At 45.3% G+C, this 22977-nt stretch overlaps 1 protein-coding gene across 2 annotated transcripts in view; it reads right to left on the bottom strand.

Moving 5' to 3' along the window:
* Positions 1–22502, bottom strand: part of OPN5 (opsin 5) — a 149440-nt gene extending 126938 nt beyond the window's left edge. Inside the window, exon 1 of one of the 2 annotated variants that reach the window (XM_068279065.1) lies at positions 22059–22502. The gene's annotated coding sequence lies outside the window, so the exon portion shown is untranslated. The remainder of the gene's footprint in view (positions 1–22058) is intronic. The other variant, XM_068279066.1, reaches the window with a different exon arrangement.
* Between the last annotated feature and the right edge of the window lie 475 nt (positions 22503–22977).

Genomic DNA, 22977 nt, shown 5'->3' with positions numbered 1-22977 from the left:
TGTGAAGTGCTGAATTGTAAAAAAGGGCCTGGTCACTAGGGGTGTATAACCCTCTGGTCCTCAAGTGGTTAACTGAGCAATTAAAAAAAAAATAAAGCTACCTAATGTTTATTATTACTATAACAATATACTACTTGCTAGAATTCTCAGTTCAGTGACTAATTTGGCTGCAGGAAATTGTCGGAGGCGGAGCTTAAGTGAAAAAAAAAAAGAGGTCATTCAGCCATTGGCAATAGCCAGTACATGCCCCCCCCCCCCCACCCCGAGTTGTGACAACTCAAAGGGGGAATAGCATTAATTTAACGCCACCCTGGACTTTCAGCGTGTGCAGGGTGAGCCGTCTTTCGCCTTCACTATGCGCCGTGCAGTCATTTTACATGTACAGTATGTACAGTATGCAGCTAAATGACTAAATAATAATAATAAATGGTGTCAAAACATACAACCTTTTTTTCGCGACTGGCTACCAGCCGTAAGTTAACAAGAAAGCCTGCGGCACGCCATGGTGTAGTACATCTAGGAACTTTTTTTAGGCAAAACCGCCAAACAGAAAGGCAGCTGACTTTTTTGATCATGAAACAATTGAGCTCCTTCATATACAAATACAGAAAGGAAGGAACCAACTCTTACAAAGAATGCAAGCAGACAAAAGAACAATGGCTGATGAATGAAGAGGTTTGTTCTCATTGCTATCTTTTACTTTCAGATGTCTCAGGCACAAAAAATGTACAAAATTAAAAGTAAGACGTTAATAAATGTAATCCTCCTCTATAATAAAACCCTTGTGTCCCTGCGGCACGCTGTCCATGTGTAGCTGAGTCCGTGCTACTTGCTACTGCGCATGTGCGCAGCACGGACCCGGAAAGGAGTTGCGACTGGAGGACGGGGCCAGTGAGCTGGGTGGGTGGATAAGTGCGCGCACGCGCACTAACATGCAGCGGCAGTGGCGGCGGTATCACTACCTAGAGCCTGTTTTTAAATGGGCTTAGGTAGACTAGTACCAAATAAAGTATCTAGACGTACTCTTAACCCACCACCCCACTGCCTTCTTGAAATACCCTATTTCTTTTATTAAAGGGACCCTGAGCAGTACCCTACAATCAAATATTTCATTTACCTGGGGCTTCCTCCAGCCCACTGTAGGCCGGGAGGTCCCCCGGGGTCCTCCTGACTCCTCTCCGTGTCCCGCCGGCGGCTCCCGCTACCGGCGACAGGCCGACTCTCCCTGGATCTTGACGCTCGGTGTCATCATGCCGGCTGCTACGCGTCATCACAGCGGCCGGTGTAACAGTCCTGCGCATGCGCAGTTTAGAGTTAGAAAACCGTGCCCCTGGTGGTGTATATTGCACTGTAACAATACCTAACCCTCCCTGTACCTAACTCTAACCCCTAGAACCCCCTGGTGGTGCCTAACCCTAACCATCCCCCTGGTGGTGTCTAACCCTAACCATCCCCCTGGTTGCGTATATTATACTGTAACTTTAACCTAACCCTCCCTGTACCTATCCCTAACCCCTAGACCCCCCTGGTAATGCCTTAACCTACCCATCCCCACCGCACAAACACCCTAAACACATATAAACAATAATATATTTAATCCTTAAAATACTTCACTACAAATAACATGAATAAAATAATTTATATATTTGTAATAGAATAAATAGCCTTAAAATAGCCTTAAAATCACGTATACATTAATATTATAAATAGAGAAAAGTATATATAAATATATACAATACAATAGATAGCCTTACAATCACATACGCATTAGAAATCTTAAAATGACAGTAATATTAAAAGAGATATTTTAGTAACTATAATCAACGCATTATAAGTGTAAAAACAAAGTTAATACCAAAAGCGATGTATTTCTAATACAATAAGGTTGAAACTGGTATTTAAGCATTATACATACGAAAACGAATTTTTAAATGATCAAAGAAGTGTAAATGAAAATTTAGTTGTTATACTTTTGTAAGCGAAATTTTAAAACGAAAAAATAAGTAAAAACTGCTATAAGCGAAATTTTAAAACGAAAAAATAAGTATAACACAAAGTCAAAACGAACTTGTAAACGATATTTGTTATAAACCTTATTCTGTAAACGAAAACTTTTTGTTAACACAATCCCTGTAACCGCTATTTCTCGGGCGCCCTTTTTTCCTGCCGGGCGCCGATATTTTGCATTGCAGTCTATGGCGGCGCCCTTTTTGTCCACTATCCCTGTGCGCCCTTTTTTACTAGCAGCGGCTACCTATACTGCAGGGGTATACTGGGTAGCTATATATACTGCAGGGGTCATCTGGCTTCCTATACTGGGTGGCTACATATGCTTATATACTTGTACTGCAGGGGTGATCTGGATACCTATACTGGGGGTGTGGGGGGGGGTGTGGGGGGTACATGGCTACCTGGCTATCTGGCTACCTATATTGGGGAAACTACATCTGGCTTCCTATACTGGAGGCTACGTAATACTGGGGGCGTACATAGCAGTTTGGCTCTTGGGCGTTTTGGCGCAGGGTGAGCTGAATCACAGCTTGCACTGCTGCCGCACAAATTTGGGCGGTTAAATACTATTCCCCCTCCGAGTCGTTGCAACTCCAAGGGAGAAGTAATTCGTGGTCCGGCAATCACCAGATTCCCGAATTGCCCGTGCACAGGGCATGCACTATAGCATTACTGGTATTGTTGTGCCAAGCTTTGGCACTACGTGGCATGTGGGGGGCGCCAGAAAGCTCTGCTTCATACTGGGGGGGCACCTCTGGCTACTGTATCCCAACAGCGTACTCGAGTCTACGGGGGGAGGGGAGATCACCATCGCTCAGGGAGCCATGTAGCCTAGAAACTACCCTAATGACAAATACTACATTTTCACATTATTGACCAATGGCGGATCCTTCTAAAGCTGTCTGTGGTGAAAGAGAGGTCACTAAAGACCCCCGTTGTGGTTAATTTTCCTTTGTAGATTACATATTTTTAAACAGTGCGTGTGTTTTATTCTCAGTTATTACCTCACGTTGTGCTGTCTCTATTAGTTTTGAGCCTTCGGGTGAAGAATCATTTCTTCTTCTTGAGGAAAGGTTTATTAGAGCGTCTTCATGTTTAGGTCATTACTAGGGATGTCATTTGGTTTCCGGATGTGGCCATTTCATTAGTGTCTGCTGCTGCACCTGTGGTGCGCTCATGAAAAGACATGAGGGCGATTGACTGTTTACGTTGTGTGGCTTTTTCATAGTATGAACTCCCAATACCCCCTCAACTTTAGGAGTCATGTGACCCAACATTCTTGATCCTCCTGCCCTATTGTTTTCATCATGCTGCGCTGATGCAGCCACCTCCTACAGCCTCCGTCTCAGAGACCTCTGTTCTCTACTTCAATGCAACACCCTGCTGCATCATCCTGCCAAGGCCACCCTCTAGAGATGGATTAAGATGTAACAGGGCCCTAGGCAAGATAGTAGATTTGGGGCTCCCGTATGGACCTCTTGGTAAGCTGAAGTGGAGAGAGGTCAAAGAAGATGGCAGGTGGGCCCCTTGACACCCACTAGGCCCCAAGCACCTGCCTGGGTTGCCTGTTGAATAATCATGCTTTGCCACCAGAGCTGGGACAAGATCCTTCAGCACCCAAGGCTGAGAAACCAAAGTGTGCCCTTCCATCCCTCCCACCCCAGCCGTCACACACTGATTGATATTAGACTAAACTGGCCCAAGGGCTCCAAACTACTTAATTTCTAGTTATCTGGCTTGCAGCCACTGCCATGTATCCTCTGATCTTATTCATCTCTGCTTCAAACACAATAGGGGAATGATAGCTGAGTGAGTTGTGCACCCCGTCCTACACTGCGCCCTGAGGCTGGAGCCTCTCTCGTCTCTGCCTCTGCCCACCCACCAGATGCTTGGCAGAATAGGCAGCGAAGGTTAGTGGCTGTACAGCAAGGATCCCTTCCAAATAGCTGCAAAGGGAGAGGGTAATTGGAAGATGCACCACCTCCTCCTACAAGTGACTGGGGAAGATTGGTCTGTGATGCCCCAGCACAATGTCATTGCTGGAATTTCAGGAGGAATTTGCGACTATGAAGAGGGAAGGGAGTTGGGAAGTGGGAGCCCCTCCTTTATATAAGGTGGGTGGGTTATGTAAATTGGCAAAGCATGATGTGCAAAGAACAGCAACTCACAGCAATCAAACAAGAATCGTATTTACTAACTGGACTACTTTGTACCAGTGAAATGTGAGCTAGCTATACACGTCTGCAAGTTAATGCTACATACTTATGTTAGAATATGCAACAATTTTCATGCTTAAACTGTGTACATGCTAAGCGGCCACAAGATGGCACTGTGCATCTTGTTCATATGCATGTTAATGTTATGTGTTGTTAGACCGCTCTACTCTATTGCAGAAATGGGGGGGGGACAAGGCGTGTGTAGTGAGCTCTCTTCTTGCCCACCACTCGGGCGGAGCATTCTCCTCCACCCCCCCCTTCGTTATGCATACCAGTCCCCCCGACGTACTTCCTAGTATGGATGGTTGCAGTGGACTGTGTGTGCAGGTGCTGCCCAGCGAAGCACGTCCTTGATCGCGCGCCCGTGGCCAGGAGTGCTCTGCACAGGCGAACTATGCCACAAATATGTAGTGTGCCTGCGCAGAGTGCTCCCAGCTTTGGCCGCGTGATTAAGGACGCGTGCTGCTGCCGAGCAGCGCCTGCACAGTCCGCCACGACCATCGGGACCAGGAAGTAAGTTTGGGGGACCGGTACGCGGTAACGTAGCGGGACGGAGGGGAAAGGGGGGAGCGGTGGGCATGAGGAGAGCCCATACACAAGCTTGCTTCACCCGTTTTTATTTTTTTTATTTTTTTGCACTGAGAGAAAAAAGAAAACCTGAAGCAAAAATAATCTTATGAGATAATGAATTGTATGTGTAGTACAGATAACAAATAGAACATTAGTAGCAAATAAAAGTCTCATATTGTTTTCCAGTACAGAAAGAGTTAAAAAAAAAAAACTTCAGTTCTTATCTATGCAAAAGAGCTTCTCTGAGCTATTCAACCCACTGGGTCAAATACAGTCCTGTTTTCTGAAGCACTTAAACGGCCAAGAAAGAGTGAGAGACAGCTTGAGATAAGGTTTTACTGCAGGAAAGTTAAAAAGGACATTATTTCTGCTTGGTTTCATAGCTTAAAGAGACACTGAAGCGAAAAAAAAAAAAATATGATATAATGAATTGGTTGTGTACTATGAATAATTACTAGAAGATTAGCTGCAAAGAAAATATTCTCATATTTTTATTTTCAGGTATATAGTGTGTTTTCTAACATTGCATCATTCTATAATATGTGCAGATTACACAACACTCAGCATTCAAAATGATTATTTCAGAGCAGTCTGTGAACGAATGACCTCTCCTCTGGTAGATAAAAAGAAAACTGTTCACTTACAGTTGAGATAATAAAAGTCAGAAGACAGATAACAACTGGAGTTTCTTAAATCTTCCTGTACTGGAAACAATTACACTGATGTATCTGATCTTAATGTTTTATTTCTTAGCTGTATTACACATACAAATCATAATATCATAATTTTTTTTTCGCTTCAGTGTCTCTTTAAAAGACAGAAAGTGTTTTGCAAAATACGACAGAATGATGCAGTATTCTATTAAAAAAAAGCTATCTAACTGAAAATAAAAATATGACACTCTTTTCTTTGCTGCTAATGTTCTATTCATTATCTGAACAACACACACATTTCATTATAAGTTTTTTTTTTCACTTAAGGCTTGCTTTAAATTAAAATGCTTCAATAAAAAACAAGCAGTCTCAGTGTAGAGAAGAAAGAATATGTATAGAAGAAAGAAATAGAGAAAGAGAGGCAGGGAAAGAGAAGAGAAAAGAGAGAAATAAAGAGGGGGCAGGCTGGGCTGAGGGGGGGAGAGAGAGTCATTACAACATACAATTTTCTCCACTTATATCCATGATGAGATCACACACTATGATGCAGGTGCATATATTGTAGATCCACTATGCCATACATAGTGAGGGAGCTGTTTAGGATTTACATTTGCCTTGCACAGTGGCGTAGCTAAGGAGCTATGGGCCCCCGGTGAAAGTTTTACATGGGGCCCCCTCAAGCACTCTATACTTAACAATTGATACGGCGCACCAAAACCTGCCAAGGACAGCCACAGTGTCAGAGGGGCAAGAAGGGGATGGGGAACAGTTTGTTAATCATTATTATCATTCAAAACATCTATAGAAGTGATTATTACCAGCACAGGACCAACAGAGAGCTAATACTGTGATAGAGGGTGGACCCTTTGGGGCCCCTCTGACTCTGGCCCAAGGGCCCCGATGCGGTCGCAGCCTCTGCACCCCCTATTGCTACGCCCCTGGCCTTGCAGCGTTATTCTATCAGAGGACATCAAAGAGGTCTACACTATAGGAGGGACCGCATGTAGTTTAGATCGAGAGCCCTATATTTAAGAGGGGAGAACAATATTGTCTACCCAATTATACTCCTCTCATGCTGTAAAGCAGTGTTTCTCAACATTTTATTGGTATGTACCCCTTTTAAAACCATATACTCATGAAGTACCCCCTAGCATAGTAAACATTATCACAAGAACCCCTTGACAAATATATATTTAATCGTAGTACATTATAATTGGTTTTAAACCATTTCCAAGCTTTTACTATTGCTTTTAATTAGATGAATACTAATTTGGTGTTGTTTAAATAAGATTTATCATTTTCTAAAACTCTAAATTTGTTATTCTTGGTTAAGTATATCAAGCCTGAGTACCCCCTGGAACCCTCAGAAGTACCCCCTGGGGTATGCGAACCACAGGTTGAGAAACTATGCTTTAAAGGACTGTCTGCATGCACTACTGACCATTTTTTTTTGCTGTCTGTTTTCTTTTGTTGTTCTGTTTTTGTTTGCCAATATTTGCTTGTTATGTTGCCAATGCCATGAGTACCGCAATCAATTCTGTGTACGAAAACCAGTGTACTCTGCAAATAAAGCTCTGATTCTGATTGTAATAGAATCCTAAAAAGACTTGAACACATCATAAACCTCCGTACCACGATAAGATTTTGTCAAATTTAAGCAAAAATAACTTAATTGGCTTTATTGAATACTCCACAGCATTGCACTGTGGAGTATCCGATAACGCTTGTTTTGCTTGAATTTGACAAAATTTAGTCACCTTTGGAGGGCTAAGTACCACTACCTCCCTTTTAAAATGGATTTTAGTGTATATAATCCAGTTGTTAATTCTTCTGTTCCAAACATTTTCACTATGGCAAGTTCAGGTTGGTACCCCCTTGACCTAACCCAAGTACCCCTAGGGGTACACGTACCATGTGTTGAGAGCAGGGCTGTGGAGTCGGAGATGAGGAGTCGGAGTAGGAGCAATTTTGAGTACCTGGAGCTGGTGTCGGTGGTTTCATAAACTGAGCCGTCGGAGTCTGATGATTTTTGTACCGACTCCACAGCCCTGGTTGAGAGAGAACCTAGGCTCTACAAGGTACGTTTTTGAAGGTGGCCAACGATCCCAAAATCGCTGCTTCTAACACCACCCCTGGGTTACAGTGATCTCATTGATAGTTGCTGCTTCTGATAAGCGATATTGTGCAGTTGCTGTTGTGTCAGGGTGATGCTCAAGTAAAGCCTTTCTAACAAGCCCACTGTGCGTTCCCTGTGCAATTTATTCTTGTAATTTTTTTTTCTTTTTATTTGTTGTATTTCATTTGCATAGCAGACCTCAGGATTAAACGCTTCATCAGTCCAGCAATCAGTGCTCCTCTCTGAGGAGGCTATAATGGAAGGAAGGACACTTCATCTTGACATGTGTAATAAGCTCATCAATATTCAGCTGGAGACCAGAGCAGACAGGAATGCGCTGCTGCTTGGATGATGAGGAGACGGTGTCCACGTTACACAATACCACTTACTAACCGTTACACAACACTCTCCCCTCCATTACAGTGAAGCTGCCGGATGGATGATTGCAGAGGGTTGATGCTGAGACTTTATTCGCTATGAAATACAAAAGGCACTACTCCCAAATCTCAAAGATGAGACAGAGGGGCAGTGTTTCGTGAGCAGGGGCGCCTCTAGCCATTTTGTCACTCCAGGCGAGAAAACCTGTGGCGCCCCCCGACCCCATGGCACCCCCCACCCCCACACCATGAAAATAATCTTAATGCGGCAGCGTTTCACCCGGAAATAACCATAATACGGCAATGTTTCACCAGAAAATAATTGTAATGCGGCAGCGTTTCACCAGAATTTACTTATTGCTGCAGCATTTCACCAGAAAATACATGTAAGTAAGAAAATACATGTAAGGAAGAAGGCACACGGGGGGGGGGGGGGCATATGGAGGTATAGGGGGACAGAAGGAGGCACGAGGGTCAGATGAAGTTACAAAGGAGGACAGAATGAGGCACACAGGGGGACAGAATGAGGCACAACGGGGGACAAAAGGAGGCACAATGGGGGGCAGAATAAGGTACAAATAACAGAGAAGGCACAGGAGGACAGAAGGAGGTACACAGAGGGGCAGAAACAGGTACAGTAGGACAGAAGAAGGCATGAGGGCCAGAAGGAGGACAAAAGAGGACAGGAGGCACACGGGGACAGAAGGAGGCACAGAGTGGGGGAGAAGGAGACACAAAGTGGGGAAGGAGGCGGTACAATGGGGACAGATTAAGGCACAAAGGTGGACAAAAGGAGGCACAGGAGGAAAGAAGGAGACACAGGGGGATTCAAGGTGGCACACAGGGGATCAAAGGAGGCACAATGGGGGACAGACAAAAGCACAAATGGGGGCAGAAGGAAGCACAGGGAGACAATAGGAGGCACAAAGGGGGACAGAAGGAGACACAAAAGGGGGACAGAAGGAGACACAAAAGGGGGACAGAAGATGGCAGAGGGGGCTGTAAGGAGGCACAGGGAGCCAGAAGAAGCCAGAGGGGGACAGAAGCAGGGACAGAGAAAGGCGCAGGGGACAGAAGTGGCACATGGGGACTGAAGAGACAAAGGGAGGCACAGGAGGACAGAAGGAGGCAGAGTGGGAGTGAAGGTGGAAACGGGGGCAGAGGTAGCACCGGGTAACAAATAAAGACAAAGGGGACATAAGGAGGCAAATAGAGACAGAAGGAGGCACAAAGGGAAACAGAAGGATAGACGGGGTCAGACATGGCACAAGGGACTGATGGAGGCACAAGTAGACAGGAGGCACAAAAGGGACAGAAGGAGGCACAAAGAAGAAAGAAGCGCAGAGGTGGCAGCTGCCTGCAACTTGTGCTAAATAGATGCAGCAGAAGCAAGTAATAGAACACTCACGGGACGGGGCTTATACCAGGGTGGGGCTTAATTTGAAGGCGGGGCTTAATCCAGCAACATGGTGCCCCCCAGGACCAATGGCACTCCAGGCAATGGCCTGTACTGACTACGCCTAGAGGCGCCCCTGTTCCTGAGAGACATCCAGGCAAAACGTTCAGAAAGACCTCATGGACCTCGTTGAACAAATTCCTTTGAAGGTGCTAGGAACTATTAAGAGTAGATGGCACTGCCATTAAGAAATATGTGCGCACTCATTCATGTTGTTTGATCCACCATGAGCCTGCAAGTGTACCCATGAAAGCGCTGCATATAGAAATGGGCGGAAGGACCGACAATTGAATAACGGTAATTTTACCGATATTCTATTATTTGCTGTATTAGAATATCAGTAATTTTACTGATATGTCCTAACCTATTCTCACACAGAGCCCTACCTCTTAATGCCTAACACTAACCTCAACCCCTCCCCCCTTACGCCTAACCCTTAACTCCACCCGACACCTAACCTTTAAGACCCCCCCCACACACCTAACCCTTAAGGTTCCACCTCACGCCTAACCTTTAAGACCAATTAATGGTAAAATACCGCTCACCCCTGGTGAAGGACAGTGCTGGAACTAGGATCTGGATTCTAGACAGCAACTAAGAACAAACGAAAGGATTCTGCACTTGTCCAAATTGGTTCCACTTTATTCAGGATGTATCCAGCATCATATAAAAGCTTGCTGGATACGTCCTGAATAGAGTGGAACCAGTTTGGACAAGTGCAAATTCCTTTCATTTCTTCTTAACCAGTGGTGCTTCGCAAGATTTCGGATATCGGAACTACCCAGATAATCCGAACTTTTTCCACTATCCGAACTTTGAATAGCAATTCGGATATTTTTTAAAATCCGAATAGACTATCCGAAATCCGGGCGGATAGTTAGTTCAGATATCCGAGCAGAAGCCAAAATCACCTTCAATGGCAAAAATCCCTTTCGAAGAGGGGGGGGGGGGGAGAGAGAGAGAGAGAGAGAGAGAGAGAGAGACCTCCGAAAGTGTTTTTTGCCACTTGAAGAGACTTCTGGAAGCATTTTAAGCCATTTTCAGGTCACTTCTGGTTTTCTATCCAGATATCCGAATCCGGCCGGATGTTGGGTTCAGATATCCGAGTTTACTCGGATAGTAAAAATTTAGAGAAACCGAGAGCCCAATATAGTGTAGTATGTTATGTAAAAATAAAGTAAGGATAATCAGTGAGAAGAGTATACTCACAAGCGTGGGTTACCACATAAGCAACCACCGTATAAGCAGGTGAGGAGATTATACCTGTCCTCACTCAGGCCCGTTTCTAGGGTCGTGCGGCGCGCTGTTGGGAGAGGGGTACGATAATGGAGGGGGGAGCTGGAGCCGCGGGGAGGGCAGCCCTCCCTCTCCCTCCCTCTCCCGGGCCACCCTCCGTGCTCCCCCCTCAGATGTATAGTGAGCCGGCAGGAAGCGCTGTTTACAACTCACCTGCCTGGCACCAAGCGCCGCTCTCTCGCCGCCAGTCTCCTCTCTCTGTATACATGCTGATACACACGCTGCTTCCTGTTTAGCGGGAAGCAGCGTGTGTATCAGCATGTATACAGAGAGGAAAAGACCGGCGGCGATAGAGCAGCGCTTGGAGCTAGGCAGGTGAGTTGTAAACAGCGCTTCCTGCCGGCTCACTATACATCTGAGGGGGGAGCACGGAGGGCGCCCGGGAGAGGAGAGGGAGGGAGAGGGAGGGCTGCCCTCCCCGCGGCTCCGGCTCCCCCTTCCATTATAGGGGACAGCTACCTATCTAACCTATCCTGGGGGCAGCTACCTAATCTAACCTATGCTGGGGGGCAGCTACCTAATCTAACCTACGCTGGGGGGCAGCTACCTAATCTAACCTACGCTGGGGGGCACCTACCTATCTAACCTATACTGGGGAGCACCTATCTAATCTAACATACACTGGGGGGCAGCTACCTAATCTAACCTACACTGGGGGGCAGCTACCTAATCTAACCTACACTGGGGGGCAGCTACCTATCTAACCTACACTGGGGGGCAGCTACCTATCTAACCTATACTGGGGGGCAGCTACCTATCTAACCTATACTGGGGGGGCAGCTACCTATCTAACCTATACTGGGGGGGCAGCTACCTATCTAACCTATGCTGGGGGGGCAGCTACCTATCTAACCTATACTGGGGGCACTTATCTAACCTGTATTGGGGGCACCTACCTAGCTAGCCTATACAGGTGGCAACTATACTGGCTACCTTTATTGCAGGCACCTACCTAAATAACCTATACTGGGGGCACCTACCTATCTAACCTATGCTGGGGGCAACTATTCTGGCTACCTATATTAGAGGCACCCACCTAGCTAACCTGTACTGGGGCACCTACCTATCTAACTTATACCGGGGGCGCCTGCCTATCTAACCTATACTGGGGGCAACTATACTGGCTACCTATACTGGAGGCACCTACCTGGCTAACCTATAGCGGGGGCAACTATACTGGCTCACCTATGCCTGGCTACCTATACTGGGGTACCTATTCTTGGCTACCTATACTGGGGGGACCTATACTAAGTGCAACTAGACCCGGCTAACCTATACTGCGGGCACCCATACCTTGCTCGGGGAGGGGGGGGGGTGCGCAATTTTTACACCCTCGCCCTGGGTGCATTTTAGCCTACAAACTGCACTGCTCAGGGATAAGAAGTCGCTCTCTGTAGACCAGGGGTGGACACTGTATAGCAGTAGGAGAACAGAGGCGCCAGCTGGATAAAAATGGATAAAACCTTTAAAATTTGCTTGGAGGAAGTGGTGAACTTACCTCCATAAAGCAGACACGAAAGACAGTCTGAATAGTAGCAATCACATTTATCATATAGTACCCCAAAAAGTGCAGTGCAACGCGTTTTGCAGGCCAAGCCCGCTTCATCAGGCAATAAACGTGGGGACAAAACAAAATTTCGGCAATAGCAGGTTTTTGATGTACTATATGATAAATGTGATTGCTACTATTCAGACAGTCTTTCGTGTCTGCTTTATGCAGGTAAGACCACCACTTCCTCCAAGCAAATTTTAAAGGTTTTATCCATTTTTATCCTGCCGGCGCCTCTGCTCTCCTACTCGGATACTAAAAAGTTCGGATTCGGATATCCTATTTGGATCCGGATATCTGGGTATCCGGATCCAAATCAATTCGGATTTTAAAAAGGGGTATCTGAGCACCCCTGTTCTTAACCCTTAAGGACCCCCCCCCCCAACACACCTAACCCTTAAGACTCCCTACCCCCACTTGTAACCCTTAAGACACGTACGAGAGATAACGGCGCAGGAGACTTGGGCGCAGGATTCAGCCCAAGTTCCTATTACGGCCTATGGTGGCGCCGGCTGCGCCCAAATCTCCTGCACTGCTTTCAGCGTGTTCGCTTAAGACTCCCTCTCCAGTCTGAACCTTATCTGACTGCACGGGCAGCCAAATTTCCCCTCAATGCCGATATGCCCGCGGCACCCGATAAAGCCTGGCGTCCATTGACGCTAATGTAATTTATCCGCTATAAGGACAATGTTGGCGCCTGCTGTTAAATTTGGGTGCAGCACATTGGTGCGCTGCACCCAAATTTAACACCATGCGTCAGCATTCTCCTTATAGCGGATAAATTACATTAGTGGCACTGGCATACCAGCGCCCAAATCTACATCACATTGTGGGAGGGGTTTCTCCACAATATCAGCCACACAGACCCCCCCTGATGTTCTCTTCAAGAAAAGGTAAAGGTTTTTCATGGGGAAGGGGATATCAGCTACTGATTGGAATGAAGTTCACAACTGGGCTAAAGGTGCTCTTTTAAAGGGAACCTAAACTGAGAGGGATATGGATTTTTCCTTTTAAAATAAAACCAGTTGCCTGACTCTCCTGCTGATCCTGTGTCTCTAATACTTTCAGCCACAGCCCCTCAACAAGCATGCAGATCAGGTGCTCTGACTGAAGTCAGACTGGATTAGCTGCATGCTTGTTTCAGGTGTGTGATTCAAACACTACTGCAACCAAAGAAATCAGCAGGACTGACAGGCAGCTGGTATTGTTTAAAAGGAAGCATCCATATCCCTCTCAGTTAAAGTTCCCGTTAAAGTGGTCTGAAAGTCAGCATTTCTACTTTGCTCCTTACAGCTTTAAAGCTTCTATCCCAGAAAACATTTGTAGCAGAACATCATTGAAACAGTTAAACAGAGCACCTTGTCCTGCCATGGAAAAGTTATTTAGCTTGAGATCCGCATCCAGACCGGAGATAACAGTATCTTTGTTTACATTCTAGTGTTATTACAGTTGTGTGTAAACATCTGAAAACACTATTGTATTGAAAATTGGAACGTTATAGTTTTTGACATTTTTAAGGTTTTGTATTTACAAATTACTTGTTTTTGAAAATTAGGGTTTTGAAATGTATTGTTTTGAACATTATAAGGTTAGGAAGGAGGGGTTTAGGGTTAGGCATCAGGAAGGGGGGTTCTAGGGCTAGGCATCAAGAAGGAAGATTTATGGGTAAGGGCAGGAAGGGGGGGGGGTGTTAGGGTTAGGGGTCAGGAAGGCGGGTTTAAGGTTAGGCGCCAGGAAGGGAGGTTTTAGGGTTAGGAATCAGGAAGAGTGGGCTAGTAATAGGAATTAGGAAGGGGATCATCAAACGGATCATCAGGGGGTTCTGTATGGCTGATATTGTATTGAAACCCCTCCCACAGTGTGATGTCAGGACCGTAGTCGGATATTTCTGTTTACAGCTGTTTCCAACTGCCACAAAAACAAGCAGCATCTCCTTCCACTGACATCACCTGTCAGCAGTAAAAATGTCAACAAGTGGTAAATGTCAGAATGTAAATCAGGGCGAGGAAAGATTTTATAATGGGCAAACACTGACTAAATCCTTTATACAAAATTATTGTAAAAATGAAGCACTTTTTTTATTACATTATTTTCACTGGAGTTCCTCTTTAAGTTGTAGTAAAATATCGTTAATCTATACACATATTTTATCACGATAATTTACACTATTTACACATTAAACATGAAGAATATATCGGTTGATATTAACGATAATTTTATTAACACAATTTTTTTCTTGCGCCCCTATTTCATGTACGCATTAGAATGGTTTAAATGCAGAGGATGTATACACAACCAGAGTGGTCACATGTTTTACATCAAAGTCAGCAATGACGGCGTTCATAATCTCTCAATGTATGTCCACTTTAAATTGCTTTTCCGTGCAGCCTTGACAACAATACTCTGGGGCATTACTGCCCTTAGACTGTCCAGAAATTACCAACTTGCCGCGGGAGTAGTAAATTGCACAGAGACTTTGTTTTCCATGTCCGGACTGATCCTTACACTGCTAGCAAACACTAACATTTCTAGCTGCTTAGAATACAGTGAAATAACTGTGTTTTATAAGCGCATCAAACAAAGTGATCAAGTTAAAATCATTTCTGCAATATAGAAAGATGAACTGAAAGCAGAGTTTTCTTGCAACACTAGTAGACCTAAGCCAGTTAATATAATAGGCTCTAAGTCTGTGTCGCGACCCCCCCTCCCCTACCGCCCCTGTGACCGCCACCACCGCCGCATAGTCAGCGCGCGTGCACCCTGTTCCCCTGTCCCAACAGCTGTCTGTGCTGCACGTGCGCAGTAGCGCAAACGCACAGATACAGGGATAGGGGACACAGCAACACTTGAGTTTTACTATATAGGATAAGTGGAACTTCCCTTTTTATAGGAACAGTCTAGTCAGAGGGAGGTGAAGGCTGCCTTGTTTCCCTTTAACCTCTTGTTTACCACGTCACGCCGATGGGCGTGGCCGCGGCGGCAGCCCCAGGCAGGGCCGGCCCGCTCATGAGGCGGGGTGAAACTTTTGCCTCAGGCGGCAAAATTCCAGGGGCGGCACCCGCCCGTCCGTGGGTGCGGGGAGCCGGCCGCCGAGCTGGAGGGGAAGCTGGCAGGACGGGGGTATTGGGCCTAGCGGCGGGGAGGGGGGTCGGACCCCCCCCCCTCCCTCGCCTGGGTCCCCCGTGCTCCGCTCCCCTCCAGCCTTAAATACAAGCAGCCGCTATGTGTAAGAGGCACGGGCGGGTAGGACTCACCTCTTCCTCGTTCCAAGCGTGCGCTCCACTGACGTCACTTCCTGCAGCGTTGCGGGAAGGCGGAAATTTTTTTTTTGCCTCAGGCGGCAAATAGTCTAGGGCCGGCCCTGGCCCCAGGACCGCCTAACACCGATTGACGTAAAGTCCTGGGGCTCTGTTTTGCAGGAGATCGCGCGCAGGCTGCGCACGCATCTCCTGCTTGGGGGGCGGAGCTCCGCCCCCGCCTTCAGTCTCCGAGCGGCTATTGCCGCTTGGGAGACTGTTAGACGCTGTGAACGCCGTCTATTTACATGTACAGCGCTGCGATCGGCAGCAGCGCTGTACTGGGGACAGCCGTGTCACACGGCTGTCCCCCTGTGGGACAAGAGAGCGATCGGCTCTCATAGGCAGAAGCCTATGACAGCCGATCGCCGTAATTGGCTGGCTGTAGGAAGGGAGGGAGGGAAGTCAATTAAAGAAACAGGGTTTTTTATAAAAAAAAACACAAACAATAATATTTATTAAAAAAAAATAAACATGGGGGGAGCGATCAGACCCCACCAACAGAGAACTCTGTTGGTGGGGATAAAAGGCGGGGGAATCACTTGTGTGCTGTGTTGCGCGGCCCTGCAGCTTGGCCTTAAAGCTGCAGTGGCCAATTTTACTAAAAATGGGCTGGTCACTAGGGAGGTTTAGCACTGCAGTCCTCAAGAGGTTAAAGCACACCTGGAGTGAGAGTAATATGGAGGCTGCTATATTTATTTCCTTGTAAACAATGCACATTGCCTGGCTGTCCTGCTGATCATCTGCCTCTATAGGTGGCCATACATCAGGTGACTTGGTGGCTGATCGACCACAAGATTCGATTATTAACAAATTAAATATGAAAATCGGTGAAAATCGGTGCCGCCTGGTGCATGCCTGCCCGACAATGCGACCAAATTCGTTGCATAATTTTCATGCACGCTGCAAGGTATTGGGCCGACTTGCTTGATCGGGTGTGCGGCGGGAACAGCGTGCAATTTCGTTATGATGGATGACCACGACAAAACCCCGTCGCTGTCCCCCAATGAAAAGTTCCCCCCCCCCCCGTGCCCAGTGTAAAGTATACATTACCTGTCCGTGGCCTGTGCTTGTCCCTCCACTGCTCCAGACGCACTCCACTGTCCATACACACATGTCCCACATGGTTTCCTAAAAAGGGGCGCAGGTGTGATGTCACAAACGTGCGCCCTTACTAGGAAACCACGTGGGGCGCGCTTGTATGCAGTGGAGACTGTGGAGGAGTCCCAGAAGCAGCGGGGGACAAGCGGAGGCCGCGGACAGATAATGTATACATTACATGGGGCACATTTTTAATTAGGGGATAGCGGCGAGGAGGCGGATGCGGTGGGCTCGGCCGATTCCACATTCATTTCAGCATGAAATTGATTGGGAATCGGCTTGCGGTGTATGGCCAGCTGACAGATCTCTCTCTAATCAGATTCGATTAGAGAGAGATTTGTCACTTGGTCGAATCTGCCCATCATCACTAGATGTATGGCCACCTCAATACTTTTATCCATAGTTCCTGAACAAGCATGCAGATAAGGTGCTCTGACTTAAGGCTCATACACACATCAGACTATAGTCTTTGGAAAAGGCAAGATCACAGAACAATCTTACCCCATTCCATGTAATATGAGAGCCATACTCTACACAGTCTATTCTATGGAGCTGCACTCCCCATCAGACAGAAATCTGTGCAAGATGCTGCACACAAAGATGCTGTACACATGCAACAGATCAGTATCTGCAGAAGATCTGTACATGGAATGGGGTAAAATTTGTCCGTGATCTTTCATTTTCCAAAGACTATGGTCTGATGTGTGTATGCACCCTAAAAGAGAGTCTGAAGTGTAATTTAAAAAAAAAAAAAAAGATACTCACCTAAGTAGAGGGAGGGCTCTGGGTCCTATATATAGAGCCTTCCCATTCCTCCTACAGTGTCCGCATTCCAGCGCTCGATTCCCTATTAGCAGTCTCTGACCGATGGGTTCTGTGGTCTTCGGGAGTGCAAGTCCTCCGTACTGCACTCTCTCGCCCACTCGTGCATGTGCAGTATGGAGGACTCGGGCTCCTGAAGAATTCCAAAGTACCTCGCGGCGGGAGATTTGTATGGGGGAGCCAGCGCAGGAACGAGGGGACCATGAGAGGAACAGTGAGGCTCTATAGGACCCAGAGCCTCCCCCCTCCTTAGATAAATATCTTTTTTTATTATTATTTTGGCCCCAGATTCTCTTTAAAGGACAACTGTAGTGAGCGGCATATGGAGGCTGCCATATTTTTTTTTTTCGTTTTAAGCAATACCAGTTGCATGGCAGCCCTGCTGATCTGTTTGGCTGCAGTAGTGTCTGAATAGCACCAGAAACAAGCATGCAGCTAATCTTGTCAGGTCTGACAATAATGTCAGAAACACCTGATCTGCGGCATGCTTGTTCAGGGGCTATGGCTAAAAGTATTAGAGGCAGAGGATCAGAAAGACAGCCAATATGGCAGCCTCCATGTACCTCTCTTTTCAGTTGTCCTTTAAGTCTGGCTGGATTAGCTACATGCTTGTTTCAGATGTGTGATTTTGACACTACTAACCAGAAAGATGAATAGGGCTGCCAGGCAACTGGCATAAATTAAAAGGATTAAAATATATGCCTCTCACTTCAGTGTCCTGTGAAGTCAGGGTACAGATTTCATTGCAGAGATAAACAAACATATAATAAGCTACAGAGCGATCTCTCCACCCTCAGGCTATGTTTACAATGGGCACTGCGTGTGTTCCCTGTGACAGCAGGAAAGTAATAGATTGGGAAAGTGCTGCCACACATTATCTGCACGTTGTGTCATATGCAGTGAAGCATACAGTCAATAAAAATATGCTTCACTGTAACTGTCAACGCGTGTTCGCCGAATCGCCACACGCCATTATACCGCAATACACTTGCCCCACTGTGAACATCCCATAGTTGCTGCATTGCAAAGTGGCCTTAATACCGCATCACAACGCTGTACTGTAAATGGCGGTTTTCGCTAGAGTCAGCATAGCTCCCAATTGTCCATATTTTTTTGAAAGGGGGGGGGGGGCATTGCTCTCTTAGAACCCTCCCCTAACCCTCTTCTTGCCACTCTGTGACTGTATTTAGAGGATAACTGAAGTGAAAAGAAATGGGAGGCTGCCATATTTATTTCCTGTTAAATAATACCAGTTGCCTGGCAGCCCTGCTAATCTATTTAGCTGCAGTAGTGTCTGAATCACACCAGAAACAAACATGCAGCTAATCCAGTCAGACTTCAGTCAGAAACAGCTGTTCTGCTGCAACTTGTTCAGGGGCTATGGCTAAAGGTTTTAGAGGCAGAGGATCAGCAGGGCTGCCAGGCAACTGGTATTGCTTAAAGGGAACCTTAACTGAGAGTGATATGGATGTTTCCTGTTAAACAATACCAGTTGCCTGGCAGTCCAGCTGATCTCTGTGGCTGCAATAGTGGCTTAATCACACCCTGAAACAAGCATGCAGCTAATCCAGTCTGACTTCAGTCAGAGCACCTGATCTGCATGCTTGTTCAGGGGCTGTGGCTAAAAGTATTAGAGACACAGGATCAGCAGGAGAGTCAGGCTGGATTCACAGTGATCTGTTGTATAACACATGCCTTATAATGAGTGTGAACTGCAATGGAGACTGGACATAGACTCCAATACAGAGCCTGCATGCAGAGAGTTAGAATAACGTAATCAGTTACAACGCACCACTGTGAACAGGCCCATATAATATTATGGGCAGTGAGTTGTCATGCAGAATTATTCTGCAACGCAAGTGATCACTGTGAACTAGCACTCAGGCAACTGGTATTATTTTAAAAGGAAAAATCCATATCCTTCTCAGTTTAGGTTCCCTTTAAAATGAAATTAACAAGGCAGCCTTCATATCCATCTCGCTTCAGTTGTCCTTTAAAGGGGAACTGAAGTAAGAGGTATACGGAGGCTGCCATATTTATTTCCTTTTAATAGACCTGCTGGTCTATTTCTCTGCAGTAGTATCTGAATAACACCAGAAACAAGCATGCAGCTAGTCTTGTCAGATCTGACTTTAAAGTATGACACACCTGATCTGCTGCATGCTTGTTCAGGGGCTATGGCTAATAGTATTAGAGGCAGAGGATCAGCAGGGCTGCCAGGCAACTGGTATTGCTTAAAAGGAAATAAACATGGCAGCCTCCATATACCTCTCTCTTCAGTTCCGCTTTAAACACAATGGCAATGATCAATGTGGCCAGTGCAATGAACACAATTACACTTGCACACATTACTTCCTGTTCGTGTACTATTAGTACACGGCAGTAAGAAAATGCATGAGAACATCTTGTGGCCAAATAGTAAAATTACACCTAAAAAAATTTTTTTATATATAAATACAACAATATTTTCCATTAAAATCAACCCCTTACCCACCTCTCTATCCCATAGTTGATATATATATACACACATACATACACACACACATATATATATGTGGACGCAAAACAGAAAAAAAAATACACTTTTATTTCCTAATAAAATATTGTCGGCATACATTATACTAGGGAAATATTTTAAACGTTGCAATAACCGGGACAAATGGGCAAATAAAATGTATGGCTTTTATCCACAGTAGCACGTTTTATTTGAAAACTATTATGGCCGAACATTGAGAAATAGTTGTTTTTTTTTATTTTTTTCTTATTATTCCCGTTAAAATGCATTTAGAATAAAATAATTATTAGCAAAATGTAACACCCACAGAAAGCCTAATTGGTGGCGAAAAAAAAAAGATATAGATCATTTTGTTGTGACAATTAGCTATAAAGTTATTGGCAAATGAATGGGAGGAGCGCTGACAGGTGAAAATTGCTCTTGTCTAGAAGGGAAAAAAACCCTTAGTAGGGAAGTGGTTAAACTGTGTTTATTTATTTATCATAACGCCAGTGAGGTTAAAAGGGTACTTCGGATAATGTTAACCATGCCAAGGTTCTTTTCAAATGTATATTAACATGCCAAGGGCTACTTTATGGACACAAGCTTCGGGAGGGAGTACATACCAATAAAATGTTGAGAAAAACTGGTTTAGAGCAATTCCTCTCACCTTTAAAAGGAACCCAAGGTGAGAAACCTTTGAAGGCTGCCATATTTATTTCCTACCAAACAATACCAGTTGCTTGGCAGTCGTAGTGTCTGAATCTCACAGCTGAACAAGCATGCAGCAAATCCAGCTTGTCAAAAATATCTGATCTGCATGCTTGTTCAGGGTCTATGGCTAAATGTATTTGAGGCAGAGGATCAGCAGGACACCCAGGCAATGAGCATTGTTTAAAACGAAATAAATATGTTAGCCTCCATATTCCTCTCCCTTCAGGTGTCCCTTTAAAGAGACACTGAAGGGGAAAAAATTATGATATTATGATTTGTATGTGTAGTACAGCTAAGAAAAAAAACATTAAGATCAGATACATCAGTCTAAATGTTTCCAGTACAGGAAGATTTAATAAACTCCAGTTGTTATCGCTATACAAAAAAGCCATTAAGCTCTACGACTTTCAAAGTCGTGGAGAGGGCTGTTTTCTGACTTTTATTATCTCAACTGTTAGTTAATTTTTTACTTTTTCTCTGCCAGAGGAGAGGTCATTAGTTCACAGACTGCTCTGAAAGAATCATTTTGAATGCTGAGTGTTGTGTAATCTGCACATATTAGAGAATGATGCAATGTTAGAAAAAACACTATATACCTGAAAATAAAAATATGATAATATTTTCTTTGCTGCTAATCTTCTAGTAATTATTCATAGTACACAACCAATTCATTATATCATATATATTTTTTCGCTTCAGTGTCTCTTTAAGGCAGCATTTCTCAACCTTCTTACCCTGGAGGAACCTTGCAAACAATTTTTTGATCTCGAGGAACCCCTGCATTTATTTTGCAGGAGGCATGCTCTTTAAAAGGAGGGGAGGCTGTTTATTTTACTACCCCCTATTACACTGCCACTTACTATACTGTCTCCTTATTCTAGTGTTTTTTGAATGTGCTCATTATTATTCTTGTTACAGTACCCCCTATAATAATTTGCCCTATTATACTTCCACCACGATGGGGGCAAAATGCCAAGGAACCCCTGCAGGGCACTCAAGGAACCCTGGTTGAGAAAGCCTGATTTAAGGTATATGGGGTTAGGGGTGTGGCTGGAGGTGTGGTGGGGGTGTGTCTTAAAGGGGCACTATGGCGAAAAATTTTAAAATGTAAAATATGTGCAAAGATATACAAATAAGAGGTACGTTTTTTTCCAGAGTAAAATGAGCCATAAATTACTTTTCTCCTATGTTGCTGTCACTTACAGTAGGCAGTAGAAATCTGACAGAAGCGACAGGTTTTGGATTAGTCCATCTCTTCAAGGGGGATTCTCAGGGATTTATTTATTTTCAAAAGCACTTAGTGCTCTGTCCAACTGTGTTCCTCTTTCTCATGTCAAAAAGTTGGGAGGTGTAGAGATAGCATAGAAAAATAAATGAATGAACTGTACCTGGGAAAGATGTCCCGGAGTCTTTACATGATCAGGATAAGCAGGATCTCCTCCTCTGGCTGATCTGTGCTAGTCTGAGAAACAGCAGTCAGCTATCACTCCTCTTCCTCCCATGTACAGTGAGGCCGGGTTATAGAGATGCAGTCTCCTCGTCCTGTGTGATTGCCAGCAGCCCCCCAGCCCTTATATAGCACTCAGTCCCAGACAGAGTGAGAACTCCACCACTGTGCTGCTCAATGACTCCTGTGGGAAAGAGGACTTGTCATTGTTTGTTGGGTATTCAGCAGCAGCAGGCAGACCAATGGCTGGACAGATGTGAGTCAGGGAGGGGCAAGCACATGTGATGTACACACACAGCAGCTGGGGGACTGGAGGAAGAGGACAGACAGGGGGCTGCTGTGGGCTGCAGTCTGCTACCTGCACTGTATGGATCTCACAAGATGTATTCCGAGGACGATCCAGGAAGCCAGACTGCTCCGGCCGTCACGCCAACTACAATCCATTCATGGATTATAATGCATGTCTGTGCGATACGCTTCATTAGCACAGAGCGCTGGGCAGCAGTCCAGGGACCCACACGTAATGAAAAGGCTCTCTGGTTATTATAGGCAGGGTACATTTAGGTGCTGATGGTTTTGCACTTTTGAAGCAATTAATTTGGGTGAGAGGCACCAGCTTTTTCAAAGTGATAAAATATCTTGATGAGCAGGCTAGATTCACACTGGAAGTCGCGTTTTACATCTTGTAACACCAGAATTGCAATAGATGGGAAAAGTCAAAATGTTTGCGATGCATACTGTGAAGCATGGAGTACATAAAAAGTATGCTCAAAGGACACACGAGGTGACGTGTGACATGATGATATAGACGTGTATGTACAGTGCCAAGCACACAAATAACTATGCTGTGTCCTTTTTTT

Source organism: Hyperolius riggenbachi, chromosome 4 (assembly GCF_040937935.1).
Source record: "Hyperolius riggenbachi isolate aHypRig1 chromosome 4, aHypRig1.pri, whole genome shotgun sequence".
In the NCBI taxonomy this organism is placed as follows: domain Eukaryota; kingdom Metazoa; phylum Chordata; class Amphibia; order Anura; family Hyperoliidae; genus Hyperolius; species Hyperolius riggenbachi.
Note: the sequence above shows the minus strand (reverse complement) of the source record. Positions and strands in the feature narration are given on the sequence as shown.